This window comes from Mugil cephalus, chromosome 22, assembly GCF_022458985.1.
Source record: "Mugil cephalus isolate CIBA_MC_2020 chromosome 22, CIBA_Mcephalus_1.1, whole genome shotgun sequence".
NCBI lineage: Eukaryota > Metazoa > Chordata > Actinopteri > Mugiliformes > Mugilidae > Mugil > Mugil cephalus.
This window is the reverse complement of record NC_061791.1, coordinates 1935243-1960223: the sequence shown is the minus strand read 5'-3', so window position 1 is coordinate 1960223 and position 24981 is coordinate 1935243. Positions and strand designations below refer to the sequence as shown.

The window sequence follows — 24981 nt, the reverse complement described above, 5'->3', positions numbered from 1 at the left end:
AGGTGAAGAAGAGAAAGGTGATGGAAAGTAAATTAAATAAGAACGGGAGCGGGAGATGAAACCGATATACGGGGCTGGTACTTGTACTTTTATTAAAAAGCACTTGTGTGGTCCACCCCTGGTATGATGAATGAGCCGGTTTGATTGACTGGAAATTGTAGTGCAGAACCGATATGTGTGTGTGTGGGGGTTGATATTTATCACTGTGGTCCTGCTTGACCTGGAACATCATGACAAAAACGAATCTAACTACGTCAGAGTCACAAACTAATTCCTGCAAGAATTGGAAAGCAAAACTGTAATAATAAGAAGAAGAAGTAGGAAGAAGAAGAACTCACCAAAATACAGACAAATGCTTTAAATGTTACCAAAAATGTAACACTGCTTAACAGTTTGAAGAAACTTGTTGATCCCTCCATTCACCCTGACCTCCTCCTATAGGGATTTTCCATTGACCGTCTTTATTTAGACAAACCCATCGTGACGTCACGCGTTGGATTCTGAAACTCAAAAATTAAGCCCAAAGTGGGCGGAGCCTGTCATTGCCATGTTGCATGAGCTTTACTTCCACCCACACTCGTGTACTACAAATATGGACTTGGGGGTCATGTTAGACATTCACCCAACTCTCTGCTACCTGTTAGCTTAAGCTACTGCCTGCCAATCATAGCGGGGACGCCCTTAATTATGCAGAACTTAAACATGTTTAATAATGCTGTAAAGTTGATCTTTTTAACATGGGGCTCTATGGGGATTTGCTCAGTTTTGTTTGCGCTTCACCATGTTTTGGAACATTGGTTCACAATTTGAAGCAGAAAAGTAGTTTTTTTTTTTTTTTGTTGATCCATCCATCCACCCCGGTCTCCTCCCATAGGGTTTCACTCACTCTAAAACAGTGAGTCCTGCTACGACCATTGTCTTACAGTTAGTAGCCTCAGATGTAATCTGGTCTCTGACTGGATAATAATGATTTTTAACAATTGAGTCGCAGTTGATTTGTTGACCCGTCCATCCACCCTGACCTCCTCTTATAGGATCTGATCTACGTACAGCCTCAGTAGAAGTGCAGTCTCCCTCCAACCAAGAATGATTTAAATAAATAAACCAATAATTCACATTCAGTTGCATCTTGAAATGGGATTGTTTTGTGGACCCATCCATCCACCCCGACCTCCTCCTGTGTAAATTTTTCTTTCTCTCTCTCTAAGACAAATTGGTCCTGATTAATTATTTATACATGCAGCAGCACAAACACAAGTACAAATCCACATCTACCTCTAGGCTTTGTCATATTCAGAAACCTCAGACAAAGTCCAGACTGTCTGGTAATGACAGCGTATATGTTCCACCATGAAAGCACTGCAAAAAAAAAAATAAAAATCTTCCATAGAAACCAAAGCAGAAAAGGGGTTTCAAAGAAAGGAGAAAGAGAGGGGTAACCTTTTACTTCAGCTTCCACCATAATTGGATTTGCACTCTTGCTTTGTGTGTGTTTGTGTGTTTGTGCATGAGGAACAGCTCCTGTTCCCGAGTTTCTCAAGACGATGGATCAGATAGAAGCCGGAGAAAATGACCAATTCTTCTCCCTTTCTCCCGGTGGGCTGGTTGTTGGACACAGTTGAAAAGTTCATGGCCATCTCTCTCCCGAGAACACGGTCAATACACGCAGTGTTATTTATTGCCTTAGTGTTTTTATAATTACGAAACGGGTGGATGGTATAGATTTTATAAATTTACGATGGCGGCTCGCTGTGTGCCGGAAAAATTCATCAAAATGCGAGAACCTTGTTCTTTTCTATGAACTTTCTGCAGCTCAACTTTATTTCTGAATTTCTGTTTTGTTTGAGACTATTAATATTCGATGTGCTGCACAGAAGAATAAATAAAAGACAATAAGTAAAAATATAACAAATTATGAATTAAAAGACATAAAACAGTAAAAAATTGCACAGTTAAATACAATTCTATGTGTGTGGACAAGAGCTTTTTCCCAAAGCTGCAACAAATAATTAAATCTTCTTTCCCTGTTAAGTTGTTGATTTATTCATACAGTTTTGAAAATGTCAGACAATGGCAACACATGCCCTTCACCACTTCCAAAGTGTTTACTTCCTGGTGCTTTTTTTTATTATTATTTATTATTATTATTTATTTATTTTTTATTTTGAATGCCAACCGAGAGTGTTCTGAGCCAAATGTGTTCTGGCATTTCCAATCTAAATTTATGAGCTTTAAATATAACCTGGAAGAAAATGGTACAAGGCAAAGACATGTTTGGGGGTGAGGTTTGGGGTAAAGGTTATCGCCATGGTTACAATGAGAAAAAAAGACAACACACTTGGTTGTGTTTGTTAAATGATGGGGTCAAGATTTTTTTTATGAAAATTAAAGAAAAAAAACTATATCAATTTCAAAAACTAGCAGGGATTCTGTCGAAATCTGACGATTTGTTGACCCATCCATCCACCCCGACCTCCTCCTGCACATGGATTTTTCAATTACTGTAGCCACTAAAAATCAGCACTTACCACAACATCATCAAGCGTTCGTTTACTCTCGTCTTCACATAAACTGATCTGTGCAAGAGCAAAGCTCCAAACTGACATTTACTTTTCTACCCGAAAATATCTGAGGTTTGTTTGAGTGTGTGAGACGGTTGGATGGGATCCTGCGCTCGCTCTGTCAGAGATAAAGGCAGCGAATGGTGGAGTCGTGTAGAGGAAAGAGGAAAAATAAAAACAGGGTAAACCGAGAGATAATGGGGAAGCTGGAAGAAGTGCGGCCTCAGACCACTGAAGTGTCCTCGTCTCCTATCAGATAAGTTGAGAATGGAAAATGGATGATAGGAGCGAGAACAGCAGATGGTAGAGTCGTTGGGAGGCTTTTTAAACGGGTTTTTAACAGCTGATATGAGCCTTTTATTAAGAATTTTTCCTCAGTAGGAAATAAACTTCAGTGTGTTCTTTCATTGTCCTGTAAATTAGAGGGATATCTTAAAAGAGTCTAGTGAAATATGGCGTCAGGGTGGGCGCTAACCCAAGGAAGTGATTAATTTCTGGTGCAGATCCCAGATTGTTTTGAAAAGTAGGACGTTATGAACACATTTCATTATTTTCTTATGAACATCCTGCTCTTAGGGCTGTTTAAAAATATTAATTTTACATTCTTAAAATGTGCTCTTTAATGTTTAGATTGTCTCAATTTGGGAAATTTCTTAAAATCTGGTGGACCGCCCAACTTTCAGACCTTGTAAGACTTTCTGCTAAACGCATGTACCCTGGAGTTTTATTTGAACAGGCTGTTGCAACAAATCTGATTTAAAGTTCTTGAATATCAAACTATCCAAGCTCCTGACTTTCTGAAAGTATGATGTTCAAACAGCGCTGAAGTCTGGGAGAAAGTCGAACAGAGTGGTCCAATGAGAAGGCGGATCGCTCCGGAGTTTGCTCCTGCATTAGAAGATATGTAATCATCCATATTGAAGATAATACTTGGATAACAAAGTGCAATAATGATACGGTATATGAAATCCTCAGCAGGAAACCAATATCCAGCTGTTATCGCCTGCCAAGTCATAGAGGAGAAATGAAGGAGGAACTGTATATTAAAAGACCCCGCGGCGCTTTCTGTCTATCTCGCTTCATATTCCAAGTGAAATCTTCTCAATAGTGCAACTTTGACTTGGGCTTATTAAAGAAATGTTTCTCTCTGCTTCCCTTTCGCTCATTGTCACTTAAAAAAAAATAACATTTAAATGTCATGGAATAAACTTAAAGTAGAAATACGTATTTCTGGCAGTGGGATGGGGATCTAGTAAAGCTGGTTGGTCGATCGCTATAAAATAAAATATCTAATCTGCTGATGTCATCATCCAGCAGTGTCTTCTTTCAGCTCATCCACAAATAGTTTGTGGAAGCTGCTTGCTAAACATAAAAAAGTTAAAAAGAGAACATTAGGAAGTAGCTAGCTAACACGGTACTAGCTAAAACATAGACATTTGCCTCTAAAGTTGGTGGAGACCAAAGCCAGAGCTAAAACTGAAGAAACGTTGCACTTAAAATGACATAAAATCCAAATTAATGCTAATGGATAACTGTTGGATGTGCAGGCTAGCAACTTTTTTGCCATTATCAACGTGTCAGTGTTGTGTTCATAGCTTGTTTCTAACCTGCAACAATGAGCGTTAAACAAAAAGTCAAGACATTTGACAGACTGATAAAAGTAGCTCCCTAGATATTTTACTCTGCAGTTGGGGGAGACCAAAACTGGAGCTAAAAATGGAGGAATATTTAACATAAATTGACCAAATGAGCAAGGAAATTTCCAAACTGGACAATTTTTGTCAACTTAAAGTGAAGCCTCAACAATGAGCCTTAAACATCGGAATATTAGACTGCAGAGTTTATTGAAAATCCACTAAATTAAAATTATGCTAAATTATGCTGAGATTTGTTTCTGCAATTGGTGGAGACCGAAAACAGAGCTACAATTTCAGAATTATTGGACATAAATTGAGCAGGTGACCAAGAAAATGAAACCACATTAATGCTAATGGTAACTTTGGACAACTTTTTGGCTTTATCAACCTCAAGGGGATGTGATGTCATTGTTGTGCTAAAGGCTTGTTTCTAGCATAGAAAATGAGCATTGGGCAAAAGAACACAAGTCAGAGATAGTTAAGTAGCTAACATATATATTTTATATATATTTTTCCCTTCAACAGACACTAAAATTGAAGAAATATTGGATGAGGAAATGGATTCAAATTATTGCTCATTGTTATTGTTGGATGTGCCATCATCAACTTGGAGGGAAGTCTAGACAATGGGTGTTAGATAAAAGGATATTAATCCATCAAGTTGAGTTTTTCCTTCTTTCTGGCTTGAGTTGTTTCCAACCACAGGGGGTTGACCCTGGCTGCTACGTAGCAAACATGCTAGGAGATAAAGTGCTGGGACAGAGCAAGGATTGATGAAATAATTAACATACCCTGAATTTAACTGTCTTTTGGTGTTGCCTCCTACAACAACATGGTGACCCTGGCTGTAGTTTTATTTGTTCCCCTCATTGTTTCATGTTTTATTCATTTTCCATGAAGTGTTTTCTCCAGCTGCTCCTCCACAGCGGTCACTCTGCTGCTTTCTGTCTCTTCCCGGTCACCTGTCACTTTCTCTTTCTTCTTCTTTGCTTCCCATGGTTTTCCTCTGTCCTCTGTTTTCTTTCCTGGAGAAGAATCGAACTCTCGGACCGTCTCATCTTTGCTCACCAACGAATGAAAAGCCTTCACTGACCTCCCTCTTTTCCTTTTTCTCTCCGTCTTTTCTAACCTTCAGAAAATGTGCAGACTCTCCAGCAGAAATCTCCCGAGGAGACTCTGTGTGTCTTTGTCTATATTTACTCACAGAGGCAGACGAATCAATTGAAGGAGGGTTTTATTTTATGTTTTTTGGAGAAAGACAAAAAAAATAACAGATACAATTTCACAAACAACAAAATATCCAGAGAGCTGCAGAAAACAAACGGTGAAAGTCCTTGAACTAAGTAAAGTTGGAAGTGACTCTATTTGAATCCGGTTTAATTTACGTATTATTTTCTACATTAACTGATCATTTGTTGAAAGAGAGTCAGAAAATAGCTTATATATATAAATAGATCCAGAATTATTGGGAAAGTAAAACGATCTTAAATTTTGTCGACTTTTTATGGTATTAATAGATAATAACTTAACGTTTAATGTCTCAGTTCTTGGTTCTGAAACAGCGGTTGAGCTCCATTAGAGACTTACTTCATCCCAATTTATGTTTATTTATTTACAGAGAAGCTCAGTGTCTGCTGCAAATAAGAAAACCAAGGAAACTATATATTGCCTTTACAACTTAGAGTTTATCTATAAATATGGATGTTTTTTGAAACCAAAGGCACAGATGTACAAAAAAAATTGTAGTTAAAGCAAATTTTTCTTAATTTTTTTCTTTAATGAGTTCTGATTTCAGTTTTTCCTCAGAATTCAGATTTTTTTTTCTCTCAGAATTTTGACTTTAATCTTGGAATTCTAACTTTTTCTCAGAATTCTAACTTTTTTTCTCAGAATTCTGACTTTTTTTTTCTCAGAATTTTGACTTTTTTTCTCAGAATTTTGATTTCTGAAAAGAATTTAGGCACCACATACCAATTTCTTTTACACAGAACAGAGTTGGATAAATGAGTTTGAGTTTCCAGGAGGGAAGTGATGAACCAAGACGTGGACACATCTTGGTTGTGTCTTGAGATCAGGACTCTGTTGTTTTATGTTGTTCTAGATCTTTTGCCTCATCCTGCTGCTGCAGAATGAATGAATCAGTCGGGCGTCTCCGATATATAAGAATCTTATCTTAGTTTTTTTTTTTGTGTATAATCACCAGATATTGTCCTGTGAGTCCTGTGAGTTTCATCAGTGCTTTTCACCAGCCCCCCCATCCCCAAACCACCAGCTTAGTAGTCTTAGTGTCGTTATCTCGGTATCAGAAACACACAGACGGGCTCAGTGGGTATAATAGCCCCGGCTAAGCATAACAGGACAGTGCAGGGCCATTCCAGTCATAACATCCCCACTGTACAGTACATACTGTGCTCTTTGGCCTGGGTGGGTGTGGTTTGGCTTTTATTACTTCATGGAAACATTGTGGTGCCATTTTTTTGCTGTTCTCAGCTATTTTATATATTTTAATTATTATTATGAGACTAACAAAGAAGATAATATGGTAACAGTGACAACAAGTTGGAAAACTAGCTGGTGTTTTACATAAATGATAATAATAGTAATAAACTCATTTCTTTTTATAAGTTAATAACAGTAAATCACATGCATTACACCATTGCATTCCTCAGCTGATTATATAGGCCACGCCCACTAATGACTTACACTTCTTGTGCAATATTTGCAAAATGTGCAGCGACTCCTTGACATTTGTTTGTTTAACCTCGGTAAAGCCTCTCAGTTTAGAGTTTAGGACTCAGACCATAGTTAAGTGTAAGATGAGAGAAGAAATTGATATTCTGTAATATAATGATAATAGAGCCGGGTGTGTACTGATAGTATTATAGTACTACTATACTAATATAAATATACATTACTGTTATCACTTAACAGTCAATACTAATACTAACTTCATGTTAACATATATTAAAAAGAAAACTGAAATTTTTTTAAATATATAAAAAATGTTTAATCAACCAAAGATTTTGCAGAACGCATCATATCAATGGAATGTCCTCACAAAGATAGAAACGTGTATGTGTCAGATAACCCTCCACAACCTTGTGTCACCTCTGTAACACACACACACACACACACACACACACACACACTCCTAAACTCCATCCTTACCTCGTCATCCTATCTGCCCTTTACACGCTCCGTCCGTTCCCACAGTGAACGCTGGTGTAATCAGCGCTTCGCTTTGTAACAAGAGATTAGAGCAGCTCAGCTAAAAAAAAAATCACAATCTGCGCGGTCAGATAGAGCAGCCTCCACCGAGAGGACGAGGAACTCTTTCTCTCTTTACACTATAACAGAGGAACGAGCCCCCCCCCATAATTAGCCTCATCTCCTGTAGTATCGAAGCTTATTTTTTTTTTTTTATAATTACCGGCCCCGTCTAATAACTGCAGAGCCGACTCTGGAAGGAGAACGCTCTGCTGAGTCGACGCCGCTCTGTGACTCCAGAGGTCGTCTAATCGATTTCATGGCGCAGCGACGCTGACGACTAAGAGATGAGATCGCACCGGTTTGGACTTCAGAGGGGACCTGCATCTACTGCATCTGTCCCTGTTGGGTGGGGGGAAAAACAGCCCTGTCATAACTAGAAAATGGCATCAGACATGGACAGAAGTACATAGATAGTAACATTATGACCACATTCCTAATATTGTGTGGATCATCCCACAGATACTTGATCCATTTGGGATCTAGTGAATTTGGAGGCCAGGTCAACACCTTGTACTGGCCTTCATGTGTTTTTTGGAGTTGCTCCTAAAGTGTTTTGTGAGTGCATCCTGCTGGGGGGCAGGGGTACCTGGTCTGGTCTGGTCTGGTCTGGTCTGGTCTGGTCTAGGTGGGTGCTTCTGTCAGTGGTCATAATGTTGTGGCTGATCGCTGTATACTAAGTTCTCACCAGTGTTTACTCAAAATGCAGACAAAATGCAAAATCAGAATCAGAACATACTTTATTGCCACGTATATTTGTGCATTAAATGAATTTGCTTTGGCCTGAAACGCGCTGAAGACGTCTGGTTTAAATCACTGTCAGTGGTCATAATGTTGTGGCTGATGATTTCACTAAAACTGGCCATGAATGTAGTTTCCAGAAATTAATCCTGCTTATGTGTGCTACCTGTTTTATCTCTCTGTATTATCTGATCAGAGAAGAAGAACGTGATTGGGGATAAAAATGCACCAGTGTTTCATGAGTTGTCGTAAAAAAACGCACAAACACAAAGAGGTGAGAGATTATTCCTGAAAAACGAAAGTAAAAGGAGTGAGTCTGTGTTTCTGACTGACTGACTGACTGACTGTAGACAATGAATGTTCAGGGTGTTGTTCTGCCTCCGTCTAATTGTTTTCCTCCCAGCTGTTTATATAGTGCACACATTCACTATTAACACACACGTTTCCTCGGGGCTGAGAGAGAGAGATGTAGCCTGGCTGTAACCGGCTGATAACGCGAACAACTGCTCGGCACACAAACATCCACAATAACACGCAAAAATCCACAGTGACACGCGCTCTTACACAACCCGGAGGCAGCTTTAGCGTTTTTTTGTTTTTTTTTCCTGCTTCTTCTTTTGTTGTTGTTGTTTTCCACTAAGAGGCTAAGTTTTGTAAAAATTCAGCAAACGCTCTTTTTCTCAACAAATCCTCTCGGTGAACAATCTCAGGGTTTCATGCTAAATTCTCTTACGAGGAATAAAAAAAAAAGTAGGGGCGTCACAGGTGTGTGATCTCTCTTACGTCGTGTAATAACTCCAAATTTGGAAGTGCTCTTCAAATATTCTAGCTATTATAGCTTATAGAAGTAAATTATAATTTATTATTTAGGTGGCGTCCCCATAAACCGTGGACACAATAACAGCACCTGCAAAGTGAGGTCTAAGTATTTGGCGCTCCGCCTGGTGGCTGGTTGCAGTATAGGCCATATAAACCCCGCCCCCTCTCCATGTAAGTGGGCGGGGCTGAGCCAGACTCAATGCTCACGTATGTTCATGTGTCCACTTTTTTAAAACGCTATCAAAACAGGAAGTGACGTCACTGTCAGTACGAAGCCTAAAATATAACTAAACTCTTCAGAAATAACAATTTACAATCTATACAATTAGAAGTTATTCCCAAAAAAAAAACATATGCAATTTTTTTTAAACATTAGCCTCAGAAATTAGCTTAGCAGCTGGCAACCATGGGTTTTTACCTCGCTACATGCTAATATGGTTAGCTAATGTTTATGGTGGTTTATATTCAATTAATTAACATCACTGTTTTCCAATAACATTTCACAATAGAATATGTTTCAGCTTATTCACCACTCAGCAGTTTGAACACAAAGATCTTACGTGATTGGCCGGTTTTCCATCCACGCTCGTGCAAATCAAAAAAATAACATTCATAAATCCACATTTTCAGAAAAAATAAATGCCTACACTGTCTCATATTCATCCGTTTAGCTGTTAATAGCCTCTAAATTCACACTCCACATTAATAATGCGGATTTCCCTCCTAACACCCTCATATAATGAACTGGGTCAGACGCACCCACGTTGTGTTTGTGTGCATGAGTGTGTGTTAGCTGCAGTGTGTGACTTTTAATACCCGCTAATCCTCTCATTTTCTGCAGCTCTCGAGCAGTTTCACCTTCTCCGTGTCATTGTGAGTGCGTTTGCCTTTCTACCTGCACTTCCTGTTGCTCAGCCCAACTCCCCATTGTCGCCCATAGTTTTACTACTCTGGTGCTATTATGCCGATATCAAAGCCGGGCTCGTTTCACTCGGCACAAAGGCGCCCATTCACGTGTGCGCGTTATCGCTCCTGTGTTTATTTTTTGTCGCGGTGTCAGGAAACTGCTGTCGTTTCCTCTCTGCTCGTGCCAGAGAATCTGTTCAAGTTCAGCTGAGGAAATTGGCTTTGATAGGCTGGAAATCAGGCTGTTGTTCTTTGAAGGCATGGACACGATTCAATGGAGGCCGAGTGTGGAGTCTCAGCTCTCCTGGGTCTGGACCAGAATGTTGAACGCACCACAAAGACTAGAACTAATAAATGTTTGTCATTCATACAGGAAGAGATGTTGTTGTAGACCACATTTCCAACTAGTGTCAGCCATGCATAGACTGTAAGAAAAGTGGACCCCATCACAGAAGTGAAGCCAAAGCATGTGGAGCTCCCCTTGGTGGTTGGCTGCAGTATGGGCCATATAAGCCCCGCCCCTTTCCAAAAAAAAAAAAGTTCAGTAATACTAATAATAAACGCGTTTTGTTTAATAAGATAAGAATGTCGCACATTCACATGTGTTGCATCATTGCATTCCTTGAATACAGCCTCGTCTGATTATATAGGCCACACCCACTAACGGCTTAACCTTCTTGTGCAATATTTGCAAAATGTGTCGCAGCTCTTTGACAAACTAGTCCCTGGATTTTTTTACCGACAAGTTGCGTAATCCAACGTTTCTTTGTATTTGGCGGAGGTGGAGCAGAGTGTGGTATTAACCAATCAGAGGAAGTGTGGGCGGGTCATTAAAATACACAAAAAACAAAGATGTCTTTATACTCTGTTGGATTATAAGTGGAACGTTGTAAATATATTACCAGGTTGTCAGTAATCGGCTTGGGTGTGAATGATTTAATTCTAAGCATCGATTCTCAAAGCGTCGTTCATAAATGCCATTAAAAATATGAAAGGACTGAGATCCGTCTAAATATGGAGGCAAATACTGAAATATGATCAAAATGTTAATTAAAGTACGGAAATAGGAAAATCAAAGCAGGGATCTGAATGCTGCTCAGAGCTTATAAACTGAGGTGCATTGATTCTCCGTGAGCTCTGCAACAATATCAGCCTTTTTATTTTTACATTACTGCATTTAAAAAAAAATCAAAAATACTACTAAAAGGATAAGACTTGTGGGACCCGGAGGCGTGTAATGAACGTTGGATCTCGCTCCAGTCTTTCTGCTTGCAAGTTACAAAGGCTGTCTTTCTAGGCTGCTTGTCATCGGGGCTTAGGTTCGTGGCGTGTCCCTGAATGCACCACTCAGTACTAAAACCCAGCGACTTAGCGACAGTATATTTCAGTGACTCTCCTCCTTTTATCTCCCACCAGCTCAGAAGTACACATTGATATGCAAGCTGTTCCTCCGCCTCTCTCTTGTTGTCTTCGCTCCGTCTCCGCTCACTTTACGAATATCCAATTTATTTTCGCCGAATGAAGAGTGTGTGTGTGTTCGCTTCACCTCCACGAAGATGCTGCTGTTTGGAGTTTGGAACATGGGAGAGTTAATGAGTCTCATACTGGGGATTTAACTACTGAATATCCAGAAACAAAGCTGAAACAGAGGCAGTAGTACTTGTTTCTTAATATTTTTTTTGCCAAACTACTTTGCTTCCTTCAGCCTGTGCTTATGTCTGTAAACCAAAGCCATCTTGCTCCGCCCACAAACTGTTGTCAAGGCAAACTGCCACGCCCACCACCGCTCCATCTTTTCTGGTGGAAAAACAACAAAAGATTTAGCATCAATTAAAATTGCAACATGTTGCTTCTTTAGCGAAATACGACTGCAGCCATTTTTGTTGTAAACTAATTCATCTCCACGTCTCTCAGGTGACATGTAAGACTACTGTTACTCTTCTGTCAATCATCACATTAGGCCCCGCCCCCCAAACGATCTGATTGGTCCAGCAGGAGTAGAATCAGTTAACCAGCGGAGAGATTTCTGACCCACTTTACACCATAAAACTATTCGTTGGCTACAAACGTCAGCTCTAAATTCCTTACAAAGGGATGGACATCGTTAAGGTTTTATCTGATACTGGAGTCAAACCAGTTCTTTTAAGAATGAAAAACAATGTTTAAAGAATGAAAACACACAAACTTTGTCAAAAATTGGTGCCTTTTTATTTTTTTGTGATGTGCAAGTTGAACGGAATATTAATGTTAAATAATATAAATACAACTAAGACTAAGAAATAAATTAATTCCAAAGCTTTCAGCAGCTTTTGTGCAAAAAGATGAACCTGCCAGCTTTTTCTGTTTTTTACTTTTATAGCTACTTTTCTATCTTTTTAATTAATTTTATAGCATTTCCCCCCCCTTTTTCTTAATGTTATAGCTAAAAAACCAATATAACATAAAATTCACAGCAAACTGTCATAATTCTCCTAATAAAACCAGTGCCGTTGGGTCCGTCAGGCTAACAAAGACGCTACATCTCTGGTCCTTTAATAAAATGCTAATGCTAATGCTGTGCGTGGTCGGATGTTGAATCTAATTCCAAGTGTTTCCTCTTTGTTGCATCTTTAGAGGTGAAGTCCAGACAAACTTTTGACAAACATTTGTCCTTATTAAGTATTTTGAAGGTTCTCTTCCATCCATAGAGCTAAGGGAGCTACGCTAATTATCATGAGCACCTAAACCTGAGCTGCTTTCCAGTCTCGTTGCTACCATTAGCATGAGCACTGGTGCCGTTATGGTCCCCAGTATCCGTACCCATCCCTACTGGTTAATATTTAATTGTGGAGCTTGATATTAAACCATCTGACAAGCTGATTTTTATCTCTTTGTCCTCCTGCCAGTGGACATACGGCTCGTCCGGTGATTCTGACAGTTGAGTTTGTGTAGAGAGAAGAGAGCGGCGCTCGTCTGGCTCGTTCATTCAGGCCTCAGCTACTTTCTCTCTGCTGCTGCTGCTGCTGCTGCTGCAGTCAGACGCGACCAGCTGTGCACCGACTGGACTGAACATGAGGAGCATCTGCTTCACACTGAGCCACATTTCCTGCCCCATAATTCACGTCTCCACCGTCGTTCCTCTTGTTGTTGTTGCTGATTTTGTTGTTGTTGTTGCTGTGTGCAGTCTGTCTCCACCGCTTCCTCTCCATCTTCACATTGTAATTAAACATTTGTCGGGGCAAATGCTCGGTAATATTCCGCCTTTATTTTGCCTTCGCTGTAGCCTTGAAACCCAGTGTTTGTAGCTAATTGAGGACGAATGAAAGTCTCGTCTGTTGGAGACAACTGAAAAGAAGTTTTCATGGCATGGGAACTATTTTGTGGCACCCTTGGATATTTTAATTGTCGTACTCCTGCAGCGAGTGTCTGAATTAATACAAAACAGCACTGGAAACGTGTGCACACTGCACCCAGGATGAGCCTCAGCCACTTCCTGTAGGTGTTGGATGTGGATTAAAGCCTCAAATGGATATGAGCATTCACCCAGAAATAAAAAAATAAAAATAAAAATGGATGCAATCAGCAGTTTAGAGTCGAGCATAAAAGTTTTCAGTGTGTTGTGAAAGCTGCTTTTGAGAAGCTCAAAGGTTTATAAGCTAAACTTTGGAATCGCTCGAACCACAGAAACACTTTGATGCTGCACCGAAGCATCACGTCAGTACCAGGTACAGGATGCAAATAAACCAGTGTCTCTACGAGTCTCTGCATTTTATGAGAAATATAGTCGTTTTTAGGAGATGTAAAGATGGAGTTTCCCATTTAAAAGAACAGAACTGTTAAAAAAAAAAACATTTTAAGCTGTTAGAGATAGAGACCTGTATCCTTTATCTGGTGTGGAAAGTCAGAACGATATGGTTTTAAAGGAGAGAAAAGAGAAATACTTGGTTAGAAAGATGTCGTGTGTTGAAAACGGTAATTTATTATGTTAATGGGTGATATCACAGAGATTTATTATCCTACAGTGCAATTACCAGGAGCTGTACTCAACCTTCTAATGTCTCTCCGTTAATTGTTTTAGTTTTTTATTTTGTGTTAATCAGCCCAGATCTCACCAATAATCTACTGAAAAGGTCTTAAACAGGTAGCAAAATCTTTGATTATATATATATATACAACATTAATACAACATATTTTAGTGAAGGGATAAATGGAGGCTTGTTAGCTGGTGAACATACCAACAAATGTAGCAGCTGAAAAGTTCCTCGGGAAGTGGTGGAGACCAAAACCGGAGATAAAATGTTGGGTTTAGATTTGTGAGTTTGTCATAAATAACATTTAATATCAATTAATTACATAACCCGCTTTAATTATTGGGTTTAAATGTTAACGAAGAATGGATCCACTGAAATGATGCCGTCATTTTTTTTTACACCAACTAGCATCTAATTATGAAGAGGAGCTGCTACAAACCTAAAACTTAACGTCCCCATATGAGGACACAGGGTCTCAGGAGGGTAATTTGTGAGTGCACATAAATAATATATCAATTGAGAATGAAAGTTTTGAGTGTTATTGATAGAATAAGTGCCAGGCTGCATTTAGATTTTGAATCACAAACGTCCAGTCGCTCACATCTGCAGTACCTAACCTGACATTGAGGTGGCAGCGTTCAGATTCTGGAGGAGTTCTTTAAGCGCCGATAACGGAGTCGGAGTCCAGCGGTTTCACATTCGAAGGTCGTTGAAATTCTTCAGAAACCGTTGTCACGTCTGTATTTTAATGAGTCGCTCTCCGTGTCCGTCTGTCTGTGTGGTGTTTGAGCTTTCAGCCTCCGAGGGGGAGTTATCTGTGTTTTAATCAGCCCTGAACCGAGGGAGAAAGAAAGGGGGGGACGGTCTCCGTCTCTCTCCTTCTTTGGATGTGTAATAAGGCTTCTTGCTCTAAATCCTTTAATCTGAGCAGGAATGAAGGCTCTATCTCTGTATTCTGGCTGCAAAGAACAATCTCTCCTTCTGCCTTTCTGTGTTTTTTCTTCCTCCCGTTCACCTTCAGTCCACGGCTGAAACAGAGGCGGCCTTGTGGATGCATGAAAGATGATGTGGATGTGAGCGAAGGTCAGCAGATGTTGAGCAGGAGTTTTGAAAAGGAATGTTAGCAAAAAAGAGACAAAACTTTTCAAGACATGAAGCAGAGATGCCCCTGCACTTCCTTCCATTGGTCAAAGTGAAGCTAGTGTTACAGGAATATGAGTTCACCCACACTTCCTGTTGACCAGAGCTACTAAATACAAATATTAAAGGGCCACAAAGAAGTTTTTCAGTGAGTCAAACATTTATTAAGGTCAACCACATGCTATATTTTATAATTCATTCAACAGCAACAACAAAAATACATGAAATTTTCCATTTTGACGTAAATTCATATAAATACTTGAATAAAACAAGACTCTGCCATGAATCCAGAAAATACATATCAACAGCTGGGGGGCGACGATCAGGGCCTAGGCTCTGGACTCACTCGTGTTAGCGTTTAGGTAATGCTGCGCTTTGCTTGTTACCAGTTACAAAGAAATGTTGGATTATATACTTCATTATTGATTCAAACTGTGATTGACGACCATTTTTTTCTCTCCATGCATAGCTAACGTTAGCGTGTTGTTTTAGCTAGCTAGCTACGATCTCACTAAATTAAAGTTAAATTGACAAAAAATTCCCCGAAGATCAAACAACTTATTTTGTAGTTTCGAAAACGGACAAATGATCATTTTGACGTTCCATCGGCCGAGCTTCACGTAGCGATCGCCAATGGGAACTGTCAATCATCACGATGTCACATCCTTTTTTTTTTTTTCTCATCCGAAAACTACAACAAAGTTTTTTTTTACATTAATATTTTTACACCATCATTGGAAACGATCTGTTTTATTTTGACCCAAAGTCTTATCCACTAACATGTAAGTGGGCGGAGCTTATATGACCTATACTGCACCCAGTCACCAGGGGGAGCTCCACATGCTGTTTTCTGGTCCTGGATGGCTGGTTTCTGTCACATTTCAGTGCTAAGTATTTATTTATTTTCAGTCAGACTTCAGAGAGACAAGCAAGTTTTTAGTTCTCGTACATTTCTTTTGATTCCTCCCAATCGCTGGTTCCAGACGAGACAGACCTTTAATGTTCAGAGTGTGAAGAGAAGCCGTAAATGTGGTGGATTCTGCTTTAATGACTGAATGTCAAAGTCCTACTACAACAGATGCCTTAATAATTTGTAAAATTACAAAAAGAAACCGTGAAGAATTGACCCTTTTCTGCTTCATTTTATCTCTGTTTTTAATTTCTCCAGCCCTTCACACTCGGAGGCTGATTAGTCTGATTACAAGGTGATTTATAATCCCACTCTCCAAACACCTTCAGGTTTTCTTGAACAGATCAAGTGATTTTAATTTCTATTCAGGCGGTTAGGCGACTAATGAAATCTTTTTTTCATCGCGCTGCAATTATCAGCGTGTTGTTTGAATTAAATGGTCATTTTGAGGTAATGAGCACAGAACCAGCCACCGGCGGCTTTGTCATAACAGAAAATCATTTCTATCAGTCGTCTGAAAGTCGTGTCATTCTGATCTTTGCTTTCAGTCGTGTTCGTTAATTCACTCGATACTCAGACGCTGAGGAGAATGTGATGTGCTAGTTGCCACATTTGATTTTTATTTGTCTCAAACAAGCACAGCCACCAAAACAAACAGTAATAGAGAAAAAGAAATGACGCACAAGTCAGAGAAGGAGCTTATCAGGTTCATCACATTGAACTTTAAGCTTTTTAATCTTTAATCTTGGAAGATTTAAACATTTAACTTCAATATGAAGCAGAGCCCTGACAGTAAACATGCTGACAGTTCATTATAAGCAACTCTGGGAGGAGGTGGAGGTGGAGGGAGGGTTGACAAAGCGTTAGATTTAAACAAAGCTTTGCTGGATTCAATTCAATAACTGTTGTAGGGATTTAAAGAAGTTTTAATTTGTGTGGGGGAAAAAATGTATAAAAATATCTAATCAACCAAAGACATTGCGACCCCCCCTGCAGTACCTCCATCGACCCCCTAGGGGTCACTAACCCCCTGTTGGAGATGTTATTTACTTCTCCTGTCATAATGGTCATAATGTTCTGGGTGATTGCTGCATACTAACTTGAAAGGAAGCACCTTCTGCTCACAAAATGTCACAATAAAAGGAATATTTAAACAATGAGTATAAATTTATCTTTGATCTGGGGTTTGAATCTGTCACAATACGACGTGTTTTAAATTGAACTGAAACAATTCGTGGCTCGTCCTTCACATTATTTGTGTCTAAAACCTTGGGCGGTCGTGTCAGTGGGTCTGTTTTATTTCAGCTTCAGACTAAAAGATCATGTCTTCATCTCTGACAGGGTCTTTTTTTTTTTTTATCAGAAGTAAATGGGTTCATGTAAAACAGACATCATGAGGATGTGGAGCCGCTGAAGTCGACAGAGAACTTCAATCACGACATCTTAAGGACTTAGAGATGAGTTTGTGAGAGTCAGGACGCTCTGACAGGTTTCTCCCACGTGACCTGAATGCAGCGACGTCGTACGACGCCAACGTCCTTTAACTGATTCCACGGGAACTTTGACTTTGGCCGTAAAGACGTGACAGAGACGTTTAAAGTCTGAACGCGACGTGTTCAGGGACAGAATGTGTTTGTTAATGTTGCTCAGGAGACACAGCTGCTAAATTACATTTGCATAGCGCAGAATTAACCGCGTGGTTTTGCCTCCATGAAATGAGATCACATGTTCTCTGTCGATGCGTTCATGTTCAGTCGTATTTATTATTATTTATTAAAGGAGATTGATTTTCCTCCCTCCACAGATTCTAGTTTGTTTCAGTGCGCGGTGAAAATAAATCTGATTTGGAAGCAGCTCTATGTCGACGACGATCTATGATGTTTCCTTTTTATTTAGTTTTGTGTCAGAACTTGGTTTTCACAACGGTGCGTTCAAAGACAACTCGTTCATCCGTTACCTAAAAGCATGAGAAATCGGCAACAATAATAACACCAACAATGACGACGACAACAATAAAAATAATAACAATCATAACAACAATAACAACAACTACAATGACAATGATAACAGCAACAACAACGATAACGACAAAAGCAACATTAACAACAACAACATTTACAATAATGACAGCAACGATAGCAGCGACAGTAGCAATGACAACAGCAACAATGATAAAACCGACAATGATAACAATGACAACAACAATGTTAGCGACGACAACAGCGACAATAACAGCAACAACAATGATGATTAAACTACAAACAGAAAACCAAACATCATCTTGGAAACTTTTAGACTCACTTTTTACAAACTTTTATTAACACACACACACACACACACACAGAGAAGTGAATATAGGCCAGAAACTGATTATTATTTCACCTCCCAGTATATTATTAATAATGTATTTCTTCTATAAAATGTCATATTTTTTATTTATTTTTTTAAACACTTTCCTGAAGTCAAAGGAAAAAAGGTTGAGAACCACGGAGCTACACAAAAGCACAACTTCCCCGTGTTCAGACACTTTGAGTTTTGTCAGTATAGTTCAAACCTTTGATTGTGACGGGTTAATAGACCTGAGACGTGTTTCTAGTCTTTAAGGGACGTCCCCTCGTCCTTGTCTCAGGCTGGTCATGGTCACATCGTGACCTGTGTGACCAGGAACCTTCACACATTATCGTTAAATGTTTCCCTGATGTCCCTGAAGTGGTTTTACACCACAAACTAATGAGGGGAACCGAACCCTCCCAGTGCTGAGTGTCCGTGTCATTGACTGGTCTCCATTTGCAGTAAACCAGTCGTTTACGAGTTCTGTTTTACTGCTCGTTGTGTCTTGGCCCGAGTGTCCTCACCCTCACCCTCCGTCCCTCTGCACTCCGTCCGTCCACAGAGCGTCTTTGTCCCGACTCCGTCCCGTTTGTGTCTGCTCGCCGTGCCGAGACTTCGCGGAGTGGTACCACACAGAGCGGAGTGTGTGTGTGTGCGACCCCCGCAGACCTTCTTTCATTAGACTAATCCTCGTCTCAAAGGTCGGGTTGTTAGAGGATGTCGTCGTGTAATAATGTCCACACTCAGATTAATGCAGGAGGTTAGAGCTGAAACACAAATCCACTCAGCTTTACTCAACTCCTCAACAAATGACTTCCTGATGTCCCGTAACCAGCTGCACTGGTCGGTCACTTCTCCAGACGTTCTGTGTTTTTAAAGATCAGATGGAAAAATCAAACACTCTGAATGTGTCTTTATGAACCTGCAGATGCACAGTAGCTGTGACTGTGAACTTCCTGATTCTGCACAAGTAGATGGATCATTTCCACTGACGATACTTAAACAAATAACAGAATCAATACATTATTAAAGCTTGTAAAAATATCTTCTTACTGTCGGTGCAGACAATGTCAGGAGAAACCAAACAAATGTGGGGAAAAACGGTTTGATGGTTTCATGATGGTTTGTATAATACTGAACGTTTTTCTTCTCGTGAAAATCAGATTTTTCTCACATTTTTAAAGCTGTTCTAATCAATATGTTTCTAAAAGACTGCGTGGATCCATTTTGTGGCTAAAGAGCAAAGTGTTTTCTCTCAGGTGATGATGGTAATAGGTTGAAAATAATGGTTGTCGCTGGTATAATCTACTGTACATCCATCTCTGTTGGACGTTTATGGTAAAATGTGGACTTTTCCAACATTCACGTCTCTCCTGACCAAACTGCTGATTCCTGGAGCCTGAGGAAGATATTTCTTGTCTAAAATTAAGTACAGCTTCCCCAGAATGTGCCTGACCATGACCATATATATATAAACTGTAGATAGAGAGGCTGGTTGGTTGGTTTATTGATTGGTTGATTGATGTAGATTCGAGACAAAAAAATCATCATTCTTCGTGTTTTTCCTGGTTCTGTCAGTTTTATCCCAATAAAATATCCCAGATTCTATAACAGTGTCCATATACAGTACATGTGACTAACCTTCAGACCTGGTTATTAGACTGATCTGGTCTCTAGAGTCCACATGTGAACGTGGTCTGGGACCTGGTAGAAGTGAAGCTGAATAACGTCTGTTCATTTATGACCCTTTTAAAATATTTAGTCTTTGTAGTTATGAACCAATTAAATAATAAAGAAACATAAACAATAATTAAATATTTAGATTGTTGAATAGTGCAGGGCTGAAATTGCTGAGTCAAAAATATGTGTCATCACATGGTTCATGGTTCTGAAACAACAGCAGGTAGATCCACTGGAGGCAGCGGCTAAATAATGTGACTAATTAATGCTGGTGTTTGTTTGCATGTAGACGGTGAAACTGAACTCGTTGCTCATTGATCACGTCTGAAATCACTGGTTTTGTCTGAACCACGTAAACGCACCAAGAGTTTGGAACCAAGTATGTTAGAGCAAAGGTTTTAAAAGTCTTCTGATCAAGCTTCGAACCTTTGATCCAGAATCCAGTTGGGTTTCGATCTGGTGACTGTGAATGTGATTTAGTTTCAGGCTGCTGTTAACGTCTGTGCTGTATCCACACGTATGAAACGTTCTCACCCAAAACCAAATGTGTGAGGCAGCTTAGATCATAGCTTTGTCTGACGCTGTTATTTCCTTTGTCCCGTGAACGTCCCATCGGATTCGGTTTGTATCTCTGCAGAATAAGTTGTGGGTCTGGCCGTTGGTGATAAATGAAGTACAGCAGCTGTGTGCGTCCAACCCTCTTTGGTCTTTTAGTTTTATGCTTACTTTGTCTCGGCCATGCTCTTCTTCGGGCTCCTTCATTACCACCAATAAGAACTCAATTTCCCCAAGGCTCCACCAATCATAACGCTCATATCCCCTCCAGGCCCGGCCAATCAGCTTCACTGTTCCTCGGGCCTGAAGTCATGAATGGCTAATGATGCCCGGCGGTGGGCATGAATATAAATGAGACCACTTTCTAACCCAGAGACGGTTCCTCCTGTATCTGCTCGTGTTAAGAGTTTGCAGCAACATGATGCAGGAGTGAAGATGAGCAGGTATCAGCGGATAAATCATACAGACTGAGGAGGTGGTCATGGTACAGGTGCTGATCTGGAGAGAAAATTAGGAAAGATTTGCTTTGCATTCACACGTTGGTTCACAGTTTGAAATGACGCTGTTCCCCATGTCCATTAGAGCCGAGTAACCGTGGACAGTTGGACGTCTTTCTGTGCAGAATGGTTCACTAGGTTTAAAAGCTTTTTATCCCAACATGTAGCTCTGACTCACGACCGGCTCCTTTAGACAGAAGAATCCCCTGATGATGACAGATTTGTTGCAGAAGTTTGCAACCCAAACAACAGCTGCAGTTTGGAAAAAAACATGCCTCACGACCTGAGTCATAGATTCTTTTATGCTCGTAGTTGTTTGCAGTTAAACACACGCATCGAATCTTCTCAAGCTTCCTCTCAACACGTCCGGGACTTTTTGAACATCTGTCCCCAAGAACTTTAAGTCTCGACTGTCTCTGGCCAATAAGGGAAAGAAAATGGAATAAAAAGATTATTTCCTCCAACTACAGGTGAGTTGGTACTTGAGTTTCTGATGGAAAACAGCCACAGATGTTCCTCTTTAAACCCAAGCCCTCAACACGTGGGTGAAACATCTTCTCTCGGCTATTTTTAGTGCTGTTTGTTGAAAACCACGCGCCCCAGTAATCCTTCCATTATTACATTTCCACTGGTCATCCGGTGTTATTTCAGCGTTGCTTAGTTTTATCGGAAAAGAGAAGACGTTTGTTCTTGGGAATTGCCAGGAATGGAATTTTTTTTTTTTTTTTTTTTTTTTTTTTTACCTGCGTGAATCAAATGTCCTTGGATCTGAGATTTAATGGAAAACAGACTGATTGTCGGGGTGAAATCTCAGCACCAGACTCAGGCTGAATCAGGAGGACGAGCAGACGGAGCGAGTCACAGGTTGGAGCATTAGATCTGGTCGGTTTCGTCCCTCGGGACGTTCTGGTTCAGAAAACGGGTTCTGTTTGAACTCGCGGTGAAGACAGACGGAGGGAATTGTAAAGAGGAGCTAGAAAGAGAAAAGCTTAGAGAGGTTAAAGCAGCGAGAGAAAAAAGAAATCAGTTAGGCTTTATTCCCCTGGCTGGAGCTTCGCAGACATTCCTGGATTTAGTTTCACTTGAAACTTTTTAGCATGAGGGGTCAGCGCTGGAGACTTCTGCAAAGTATGCACTCTGGGTTTTAATGAGTCTGTGTGAGTCTGTGTTAAAGCTGGTCTTAGATTTCCATCGCTTCATTTGCATTTTATTCCCATTGTTGGTGATTCAACTTTCCTATCAAGTGTTTCTTCCTTGATTGAGGATGCAGGAGTAATCTCAGTGGGCTCACGGACTTAAAGACCATAAATATTTTCCCAGATACGTAAGAATATATCAAACCAGATCAATACAGGCGACTTAAAGACGGAGGCGATCGAGTCTGAAGCTTCTATACGGATGTGTTGTTCTGGGTTCGGTTCGTTTCCATCGATTAATTGTTAATCCTCGTCCATGAAATGACAGAAAATGGCAATTAAGGTTCATAGTTTGTGCTATAAAAGAGTTTTTTGACCAAACTAACTGAACGACTGTTTCAAACTGAAGTAATGAGCTTAGCTTTTGGCTGTTTTCACTAAAAAGCCCTAAAAAATAAAGTAGATGGAGACTAAAAAACAGAGGGGAAAAGTGCAACATTTGAAGATATCGGCTAATTTGTATTGGAAGGTGTCAGCTGGCTACAAGACGAGACGCTATCGAAGCTTTAGTTTATATATTATCCCGTTTAAAATCAGAAGAAAAACTGTACCATCACCATAGCATCAAGAAATGTGGTGATTTCACATGAAACGCCAAAGAAAAGTTCTCGGTTTAACCTGCGGCTTCACCTGCACAAGTAAACAGGTGAAAGTCAAACTGTTGCACACAGAATCATAAGAGCAGCAGCACCTTTGACACGGCGGTTTATTCCCGGGCTGACAACAGTCAGGCTTAAAGAACCAGAGCAGGAGGATGAAAGAAAGAAAAATACTGCAGCGAGGAAAGAAAGGGACAAGATGGCAGCTCCGAGGTGGAAGCAGTGTGAGAGGATGCTCCTTTGATGTGGCAGATGCATGCATCCGTAACAGGCGCTGCGAGGGAGACGGAGATGAGAGGAGGTGAATATACCTGCCTTTTCTCCCCAGAGATATGAAATTTAATGAGGGGAGGGGGGGGCACAAAGGGCAGTTTAACACGGAACCTGAACGGTGTCAGAAACGCTGCAGGTGCAGGTTTGACCCACGGTCTCAGCCCCACTAACGAGCGCCACCTACAGGCTCCGGGGCAGAAAGCGACTGGTTTGTGTTGATGAGTGATTTGACTCCACGGTGACACTTTCACTTTCATTTTCTATTCAGACAAAGGGTGAAATGATGGAGAGGATTTTGATCCAAAATTGAAGTTTTAGTGCCTTTCAGCTCATTGTTTTGGTTTCTTAATGCAATTAAGTCGTGTACCTAAGTAAAGAGCGTAGGTTTGTACTGGGCTGGGCCTGTTTTAATATTCAATCTTAAGTTTCCCTTCTTTTCTGGGCTTTTTATAGCACAAATCAATGTTTCCGTCAAGTGTATTTATTCAGCTTTAAGGTTTCTGCTCTTTCGCAAATACCAGACACCAAGAGAAAGCTGTGCAACATGTCAGAAACCATCTTTTAAATCTTGTTTTGGCTTGGAAAAGGTTTGGAAGTGGACGAATGTAGCAGTGGTAGGAGTGTGAGAGGAGACAGAGCTCCAGTGAAAGGTTTGGAATAACCGCACATAGAGAGTCGTATCTCAACGAAGAGCTGTCAAAGATTCCTGGTTTAAGAGGTTGGCTGCAGTCATGTGAGGAGTTTCTGACAGATATTCAACAGCTGCTGCTTCCTGAGAAACGTCCGCGCATCTATGATGGGATTATTAACAGCGTCTCTGAGCTCCAGACTGTGTCCGGGCTTCATTTCCTCGTCCTGGGAGACGTTGACATGGAGGCAGGGGCAGAAAAATATCAGATCCGTCAGAATCCGTCGGCTGTTTTTCTCGTCCTTTATGTGAAAACTAAAGTTGGAGCTCATCAAATGAGACGCGGATGAAGCCGGCGTCGCGTTTGATTGCGGCGCTTTCTGCAGAACGCGTTTAAATTGATTGAAATGTTTCCCCCTAATGCTGCGTTCGTGTGCCGTTGATTCTGGTGATTTTAAGACTTAAGATTTCAAATCAACGGATAAAAAAAAAAAAAAGCCTTTCTGCCTTAATGTGTTTTCAGAAGTCTGCATACGTCCTCCTGACTGCTACTTCCCCACTAATACTTTCTAAAACTCTGCATTGCAGCCGTTCAAGCACCTGACTGTTGATATCTGTGGACGGGTAATTTAGGCGAGCAGGTGGGCACAGAGATAAGTCTTTTCTCACTAATAAATCCCTTTTTGCAGCCGAGCGAACTGAGGCGAATTCAATTTGCACAGAGCAGAAACACTCGGAGATGCACCAGCCAATTGACCACCGGTCAGAATTATCTGCTAGCCACCGCAGAGGCAGCAGCGCGATGATCGATCACACGTAAATGGGCGTGAAGTGATTCGCTCGGACGTTGGCTGTAAGAGGCGTCACGGCGTTGAACTTGGAGCGTTTGGTTCCTTGGACGTCGGGGCCTCGTTCTGCAGCCGAGGGGCCACGGCTGTAATTAAACACACACACAGACTAATGGAGGGAGAAACTCAGTATGTCAGACAACTAATTGCTGCACTCCGTCTCTCTCATACACACACTAACGTCGTTTGTCTTTTAAAATCTAACCTGAGCTCAGCGGGTCTCACCTCCTCGACCTCCTCCTTTTTTTATAGAACGTCTCGTTCTGTGTCTCTAACTTCAACGTATAGACCCATTTTTAAATGATTTACGCCACACTTTTTCCTGAATATTGCCGTCGTGTCGCTGCACGTCTGGCGCACGGGAGAAACAGTTCACAGAGCAG

The 24981-nt window shown here is 40.6% G+C and overlaps 1 protein-coding gene across 1 annotated transcript in view; it reads left to right on the top strand.

Annotated features, from left to right (window-relative positions):
• The window catches only part of LOC125000409 (plexin-B2-like), a 159319-nt gene that overhangs the window by 90607 nt on the left and 43731 nt on the right, over window positions 1–24981 (top strand). The window lies entirely within an intron of this gene.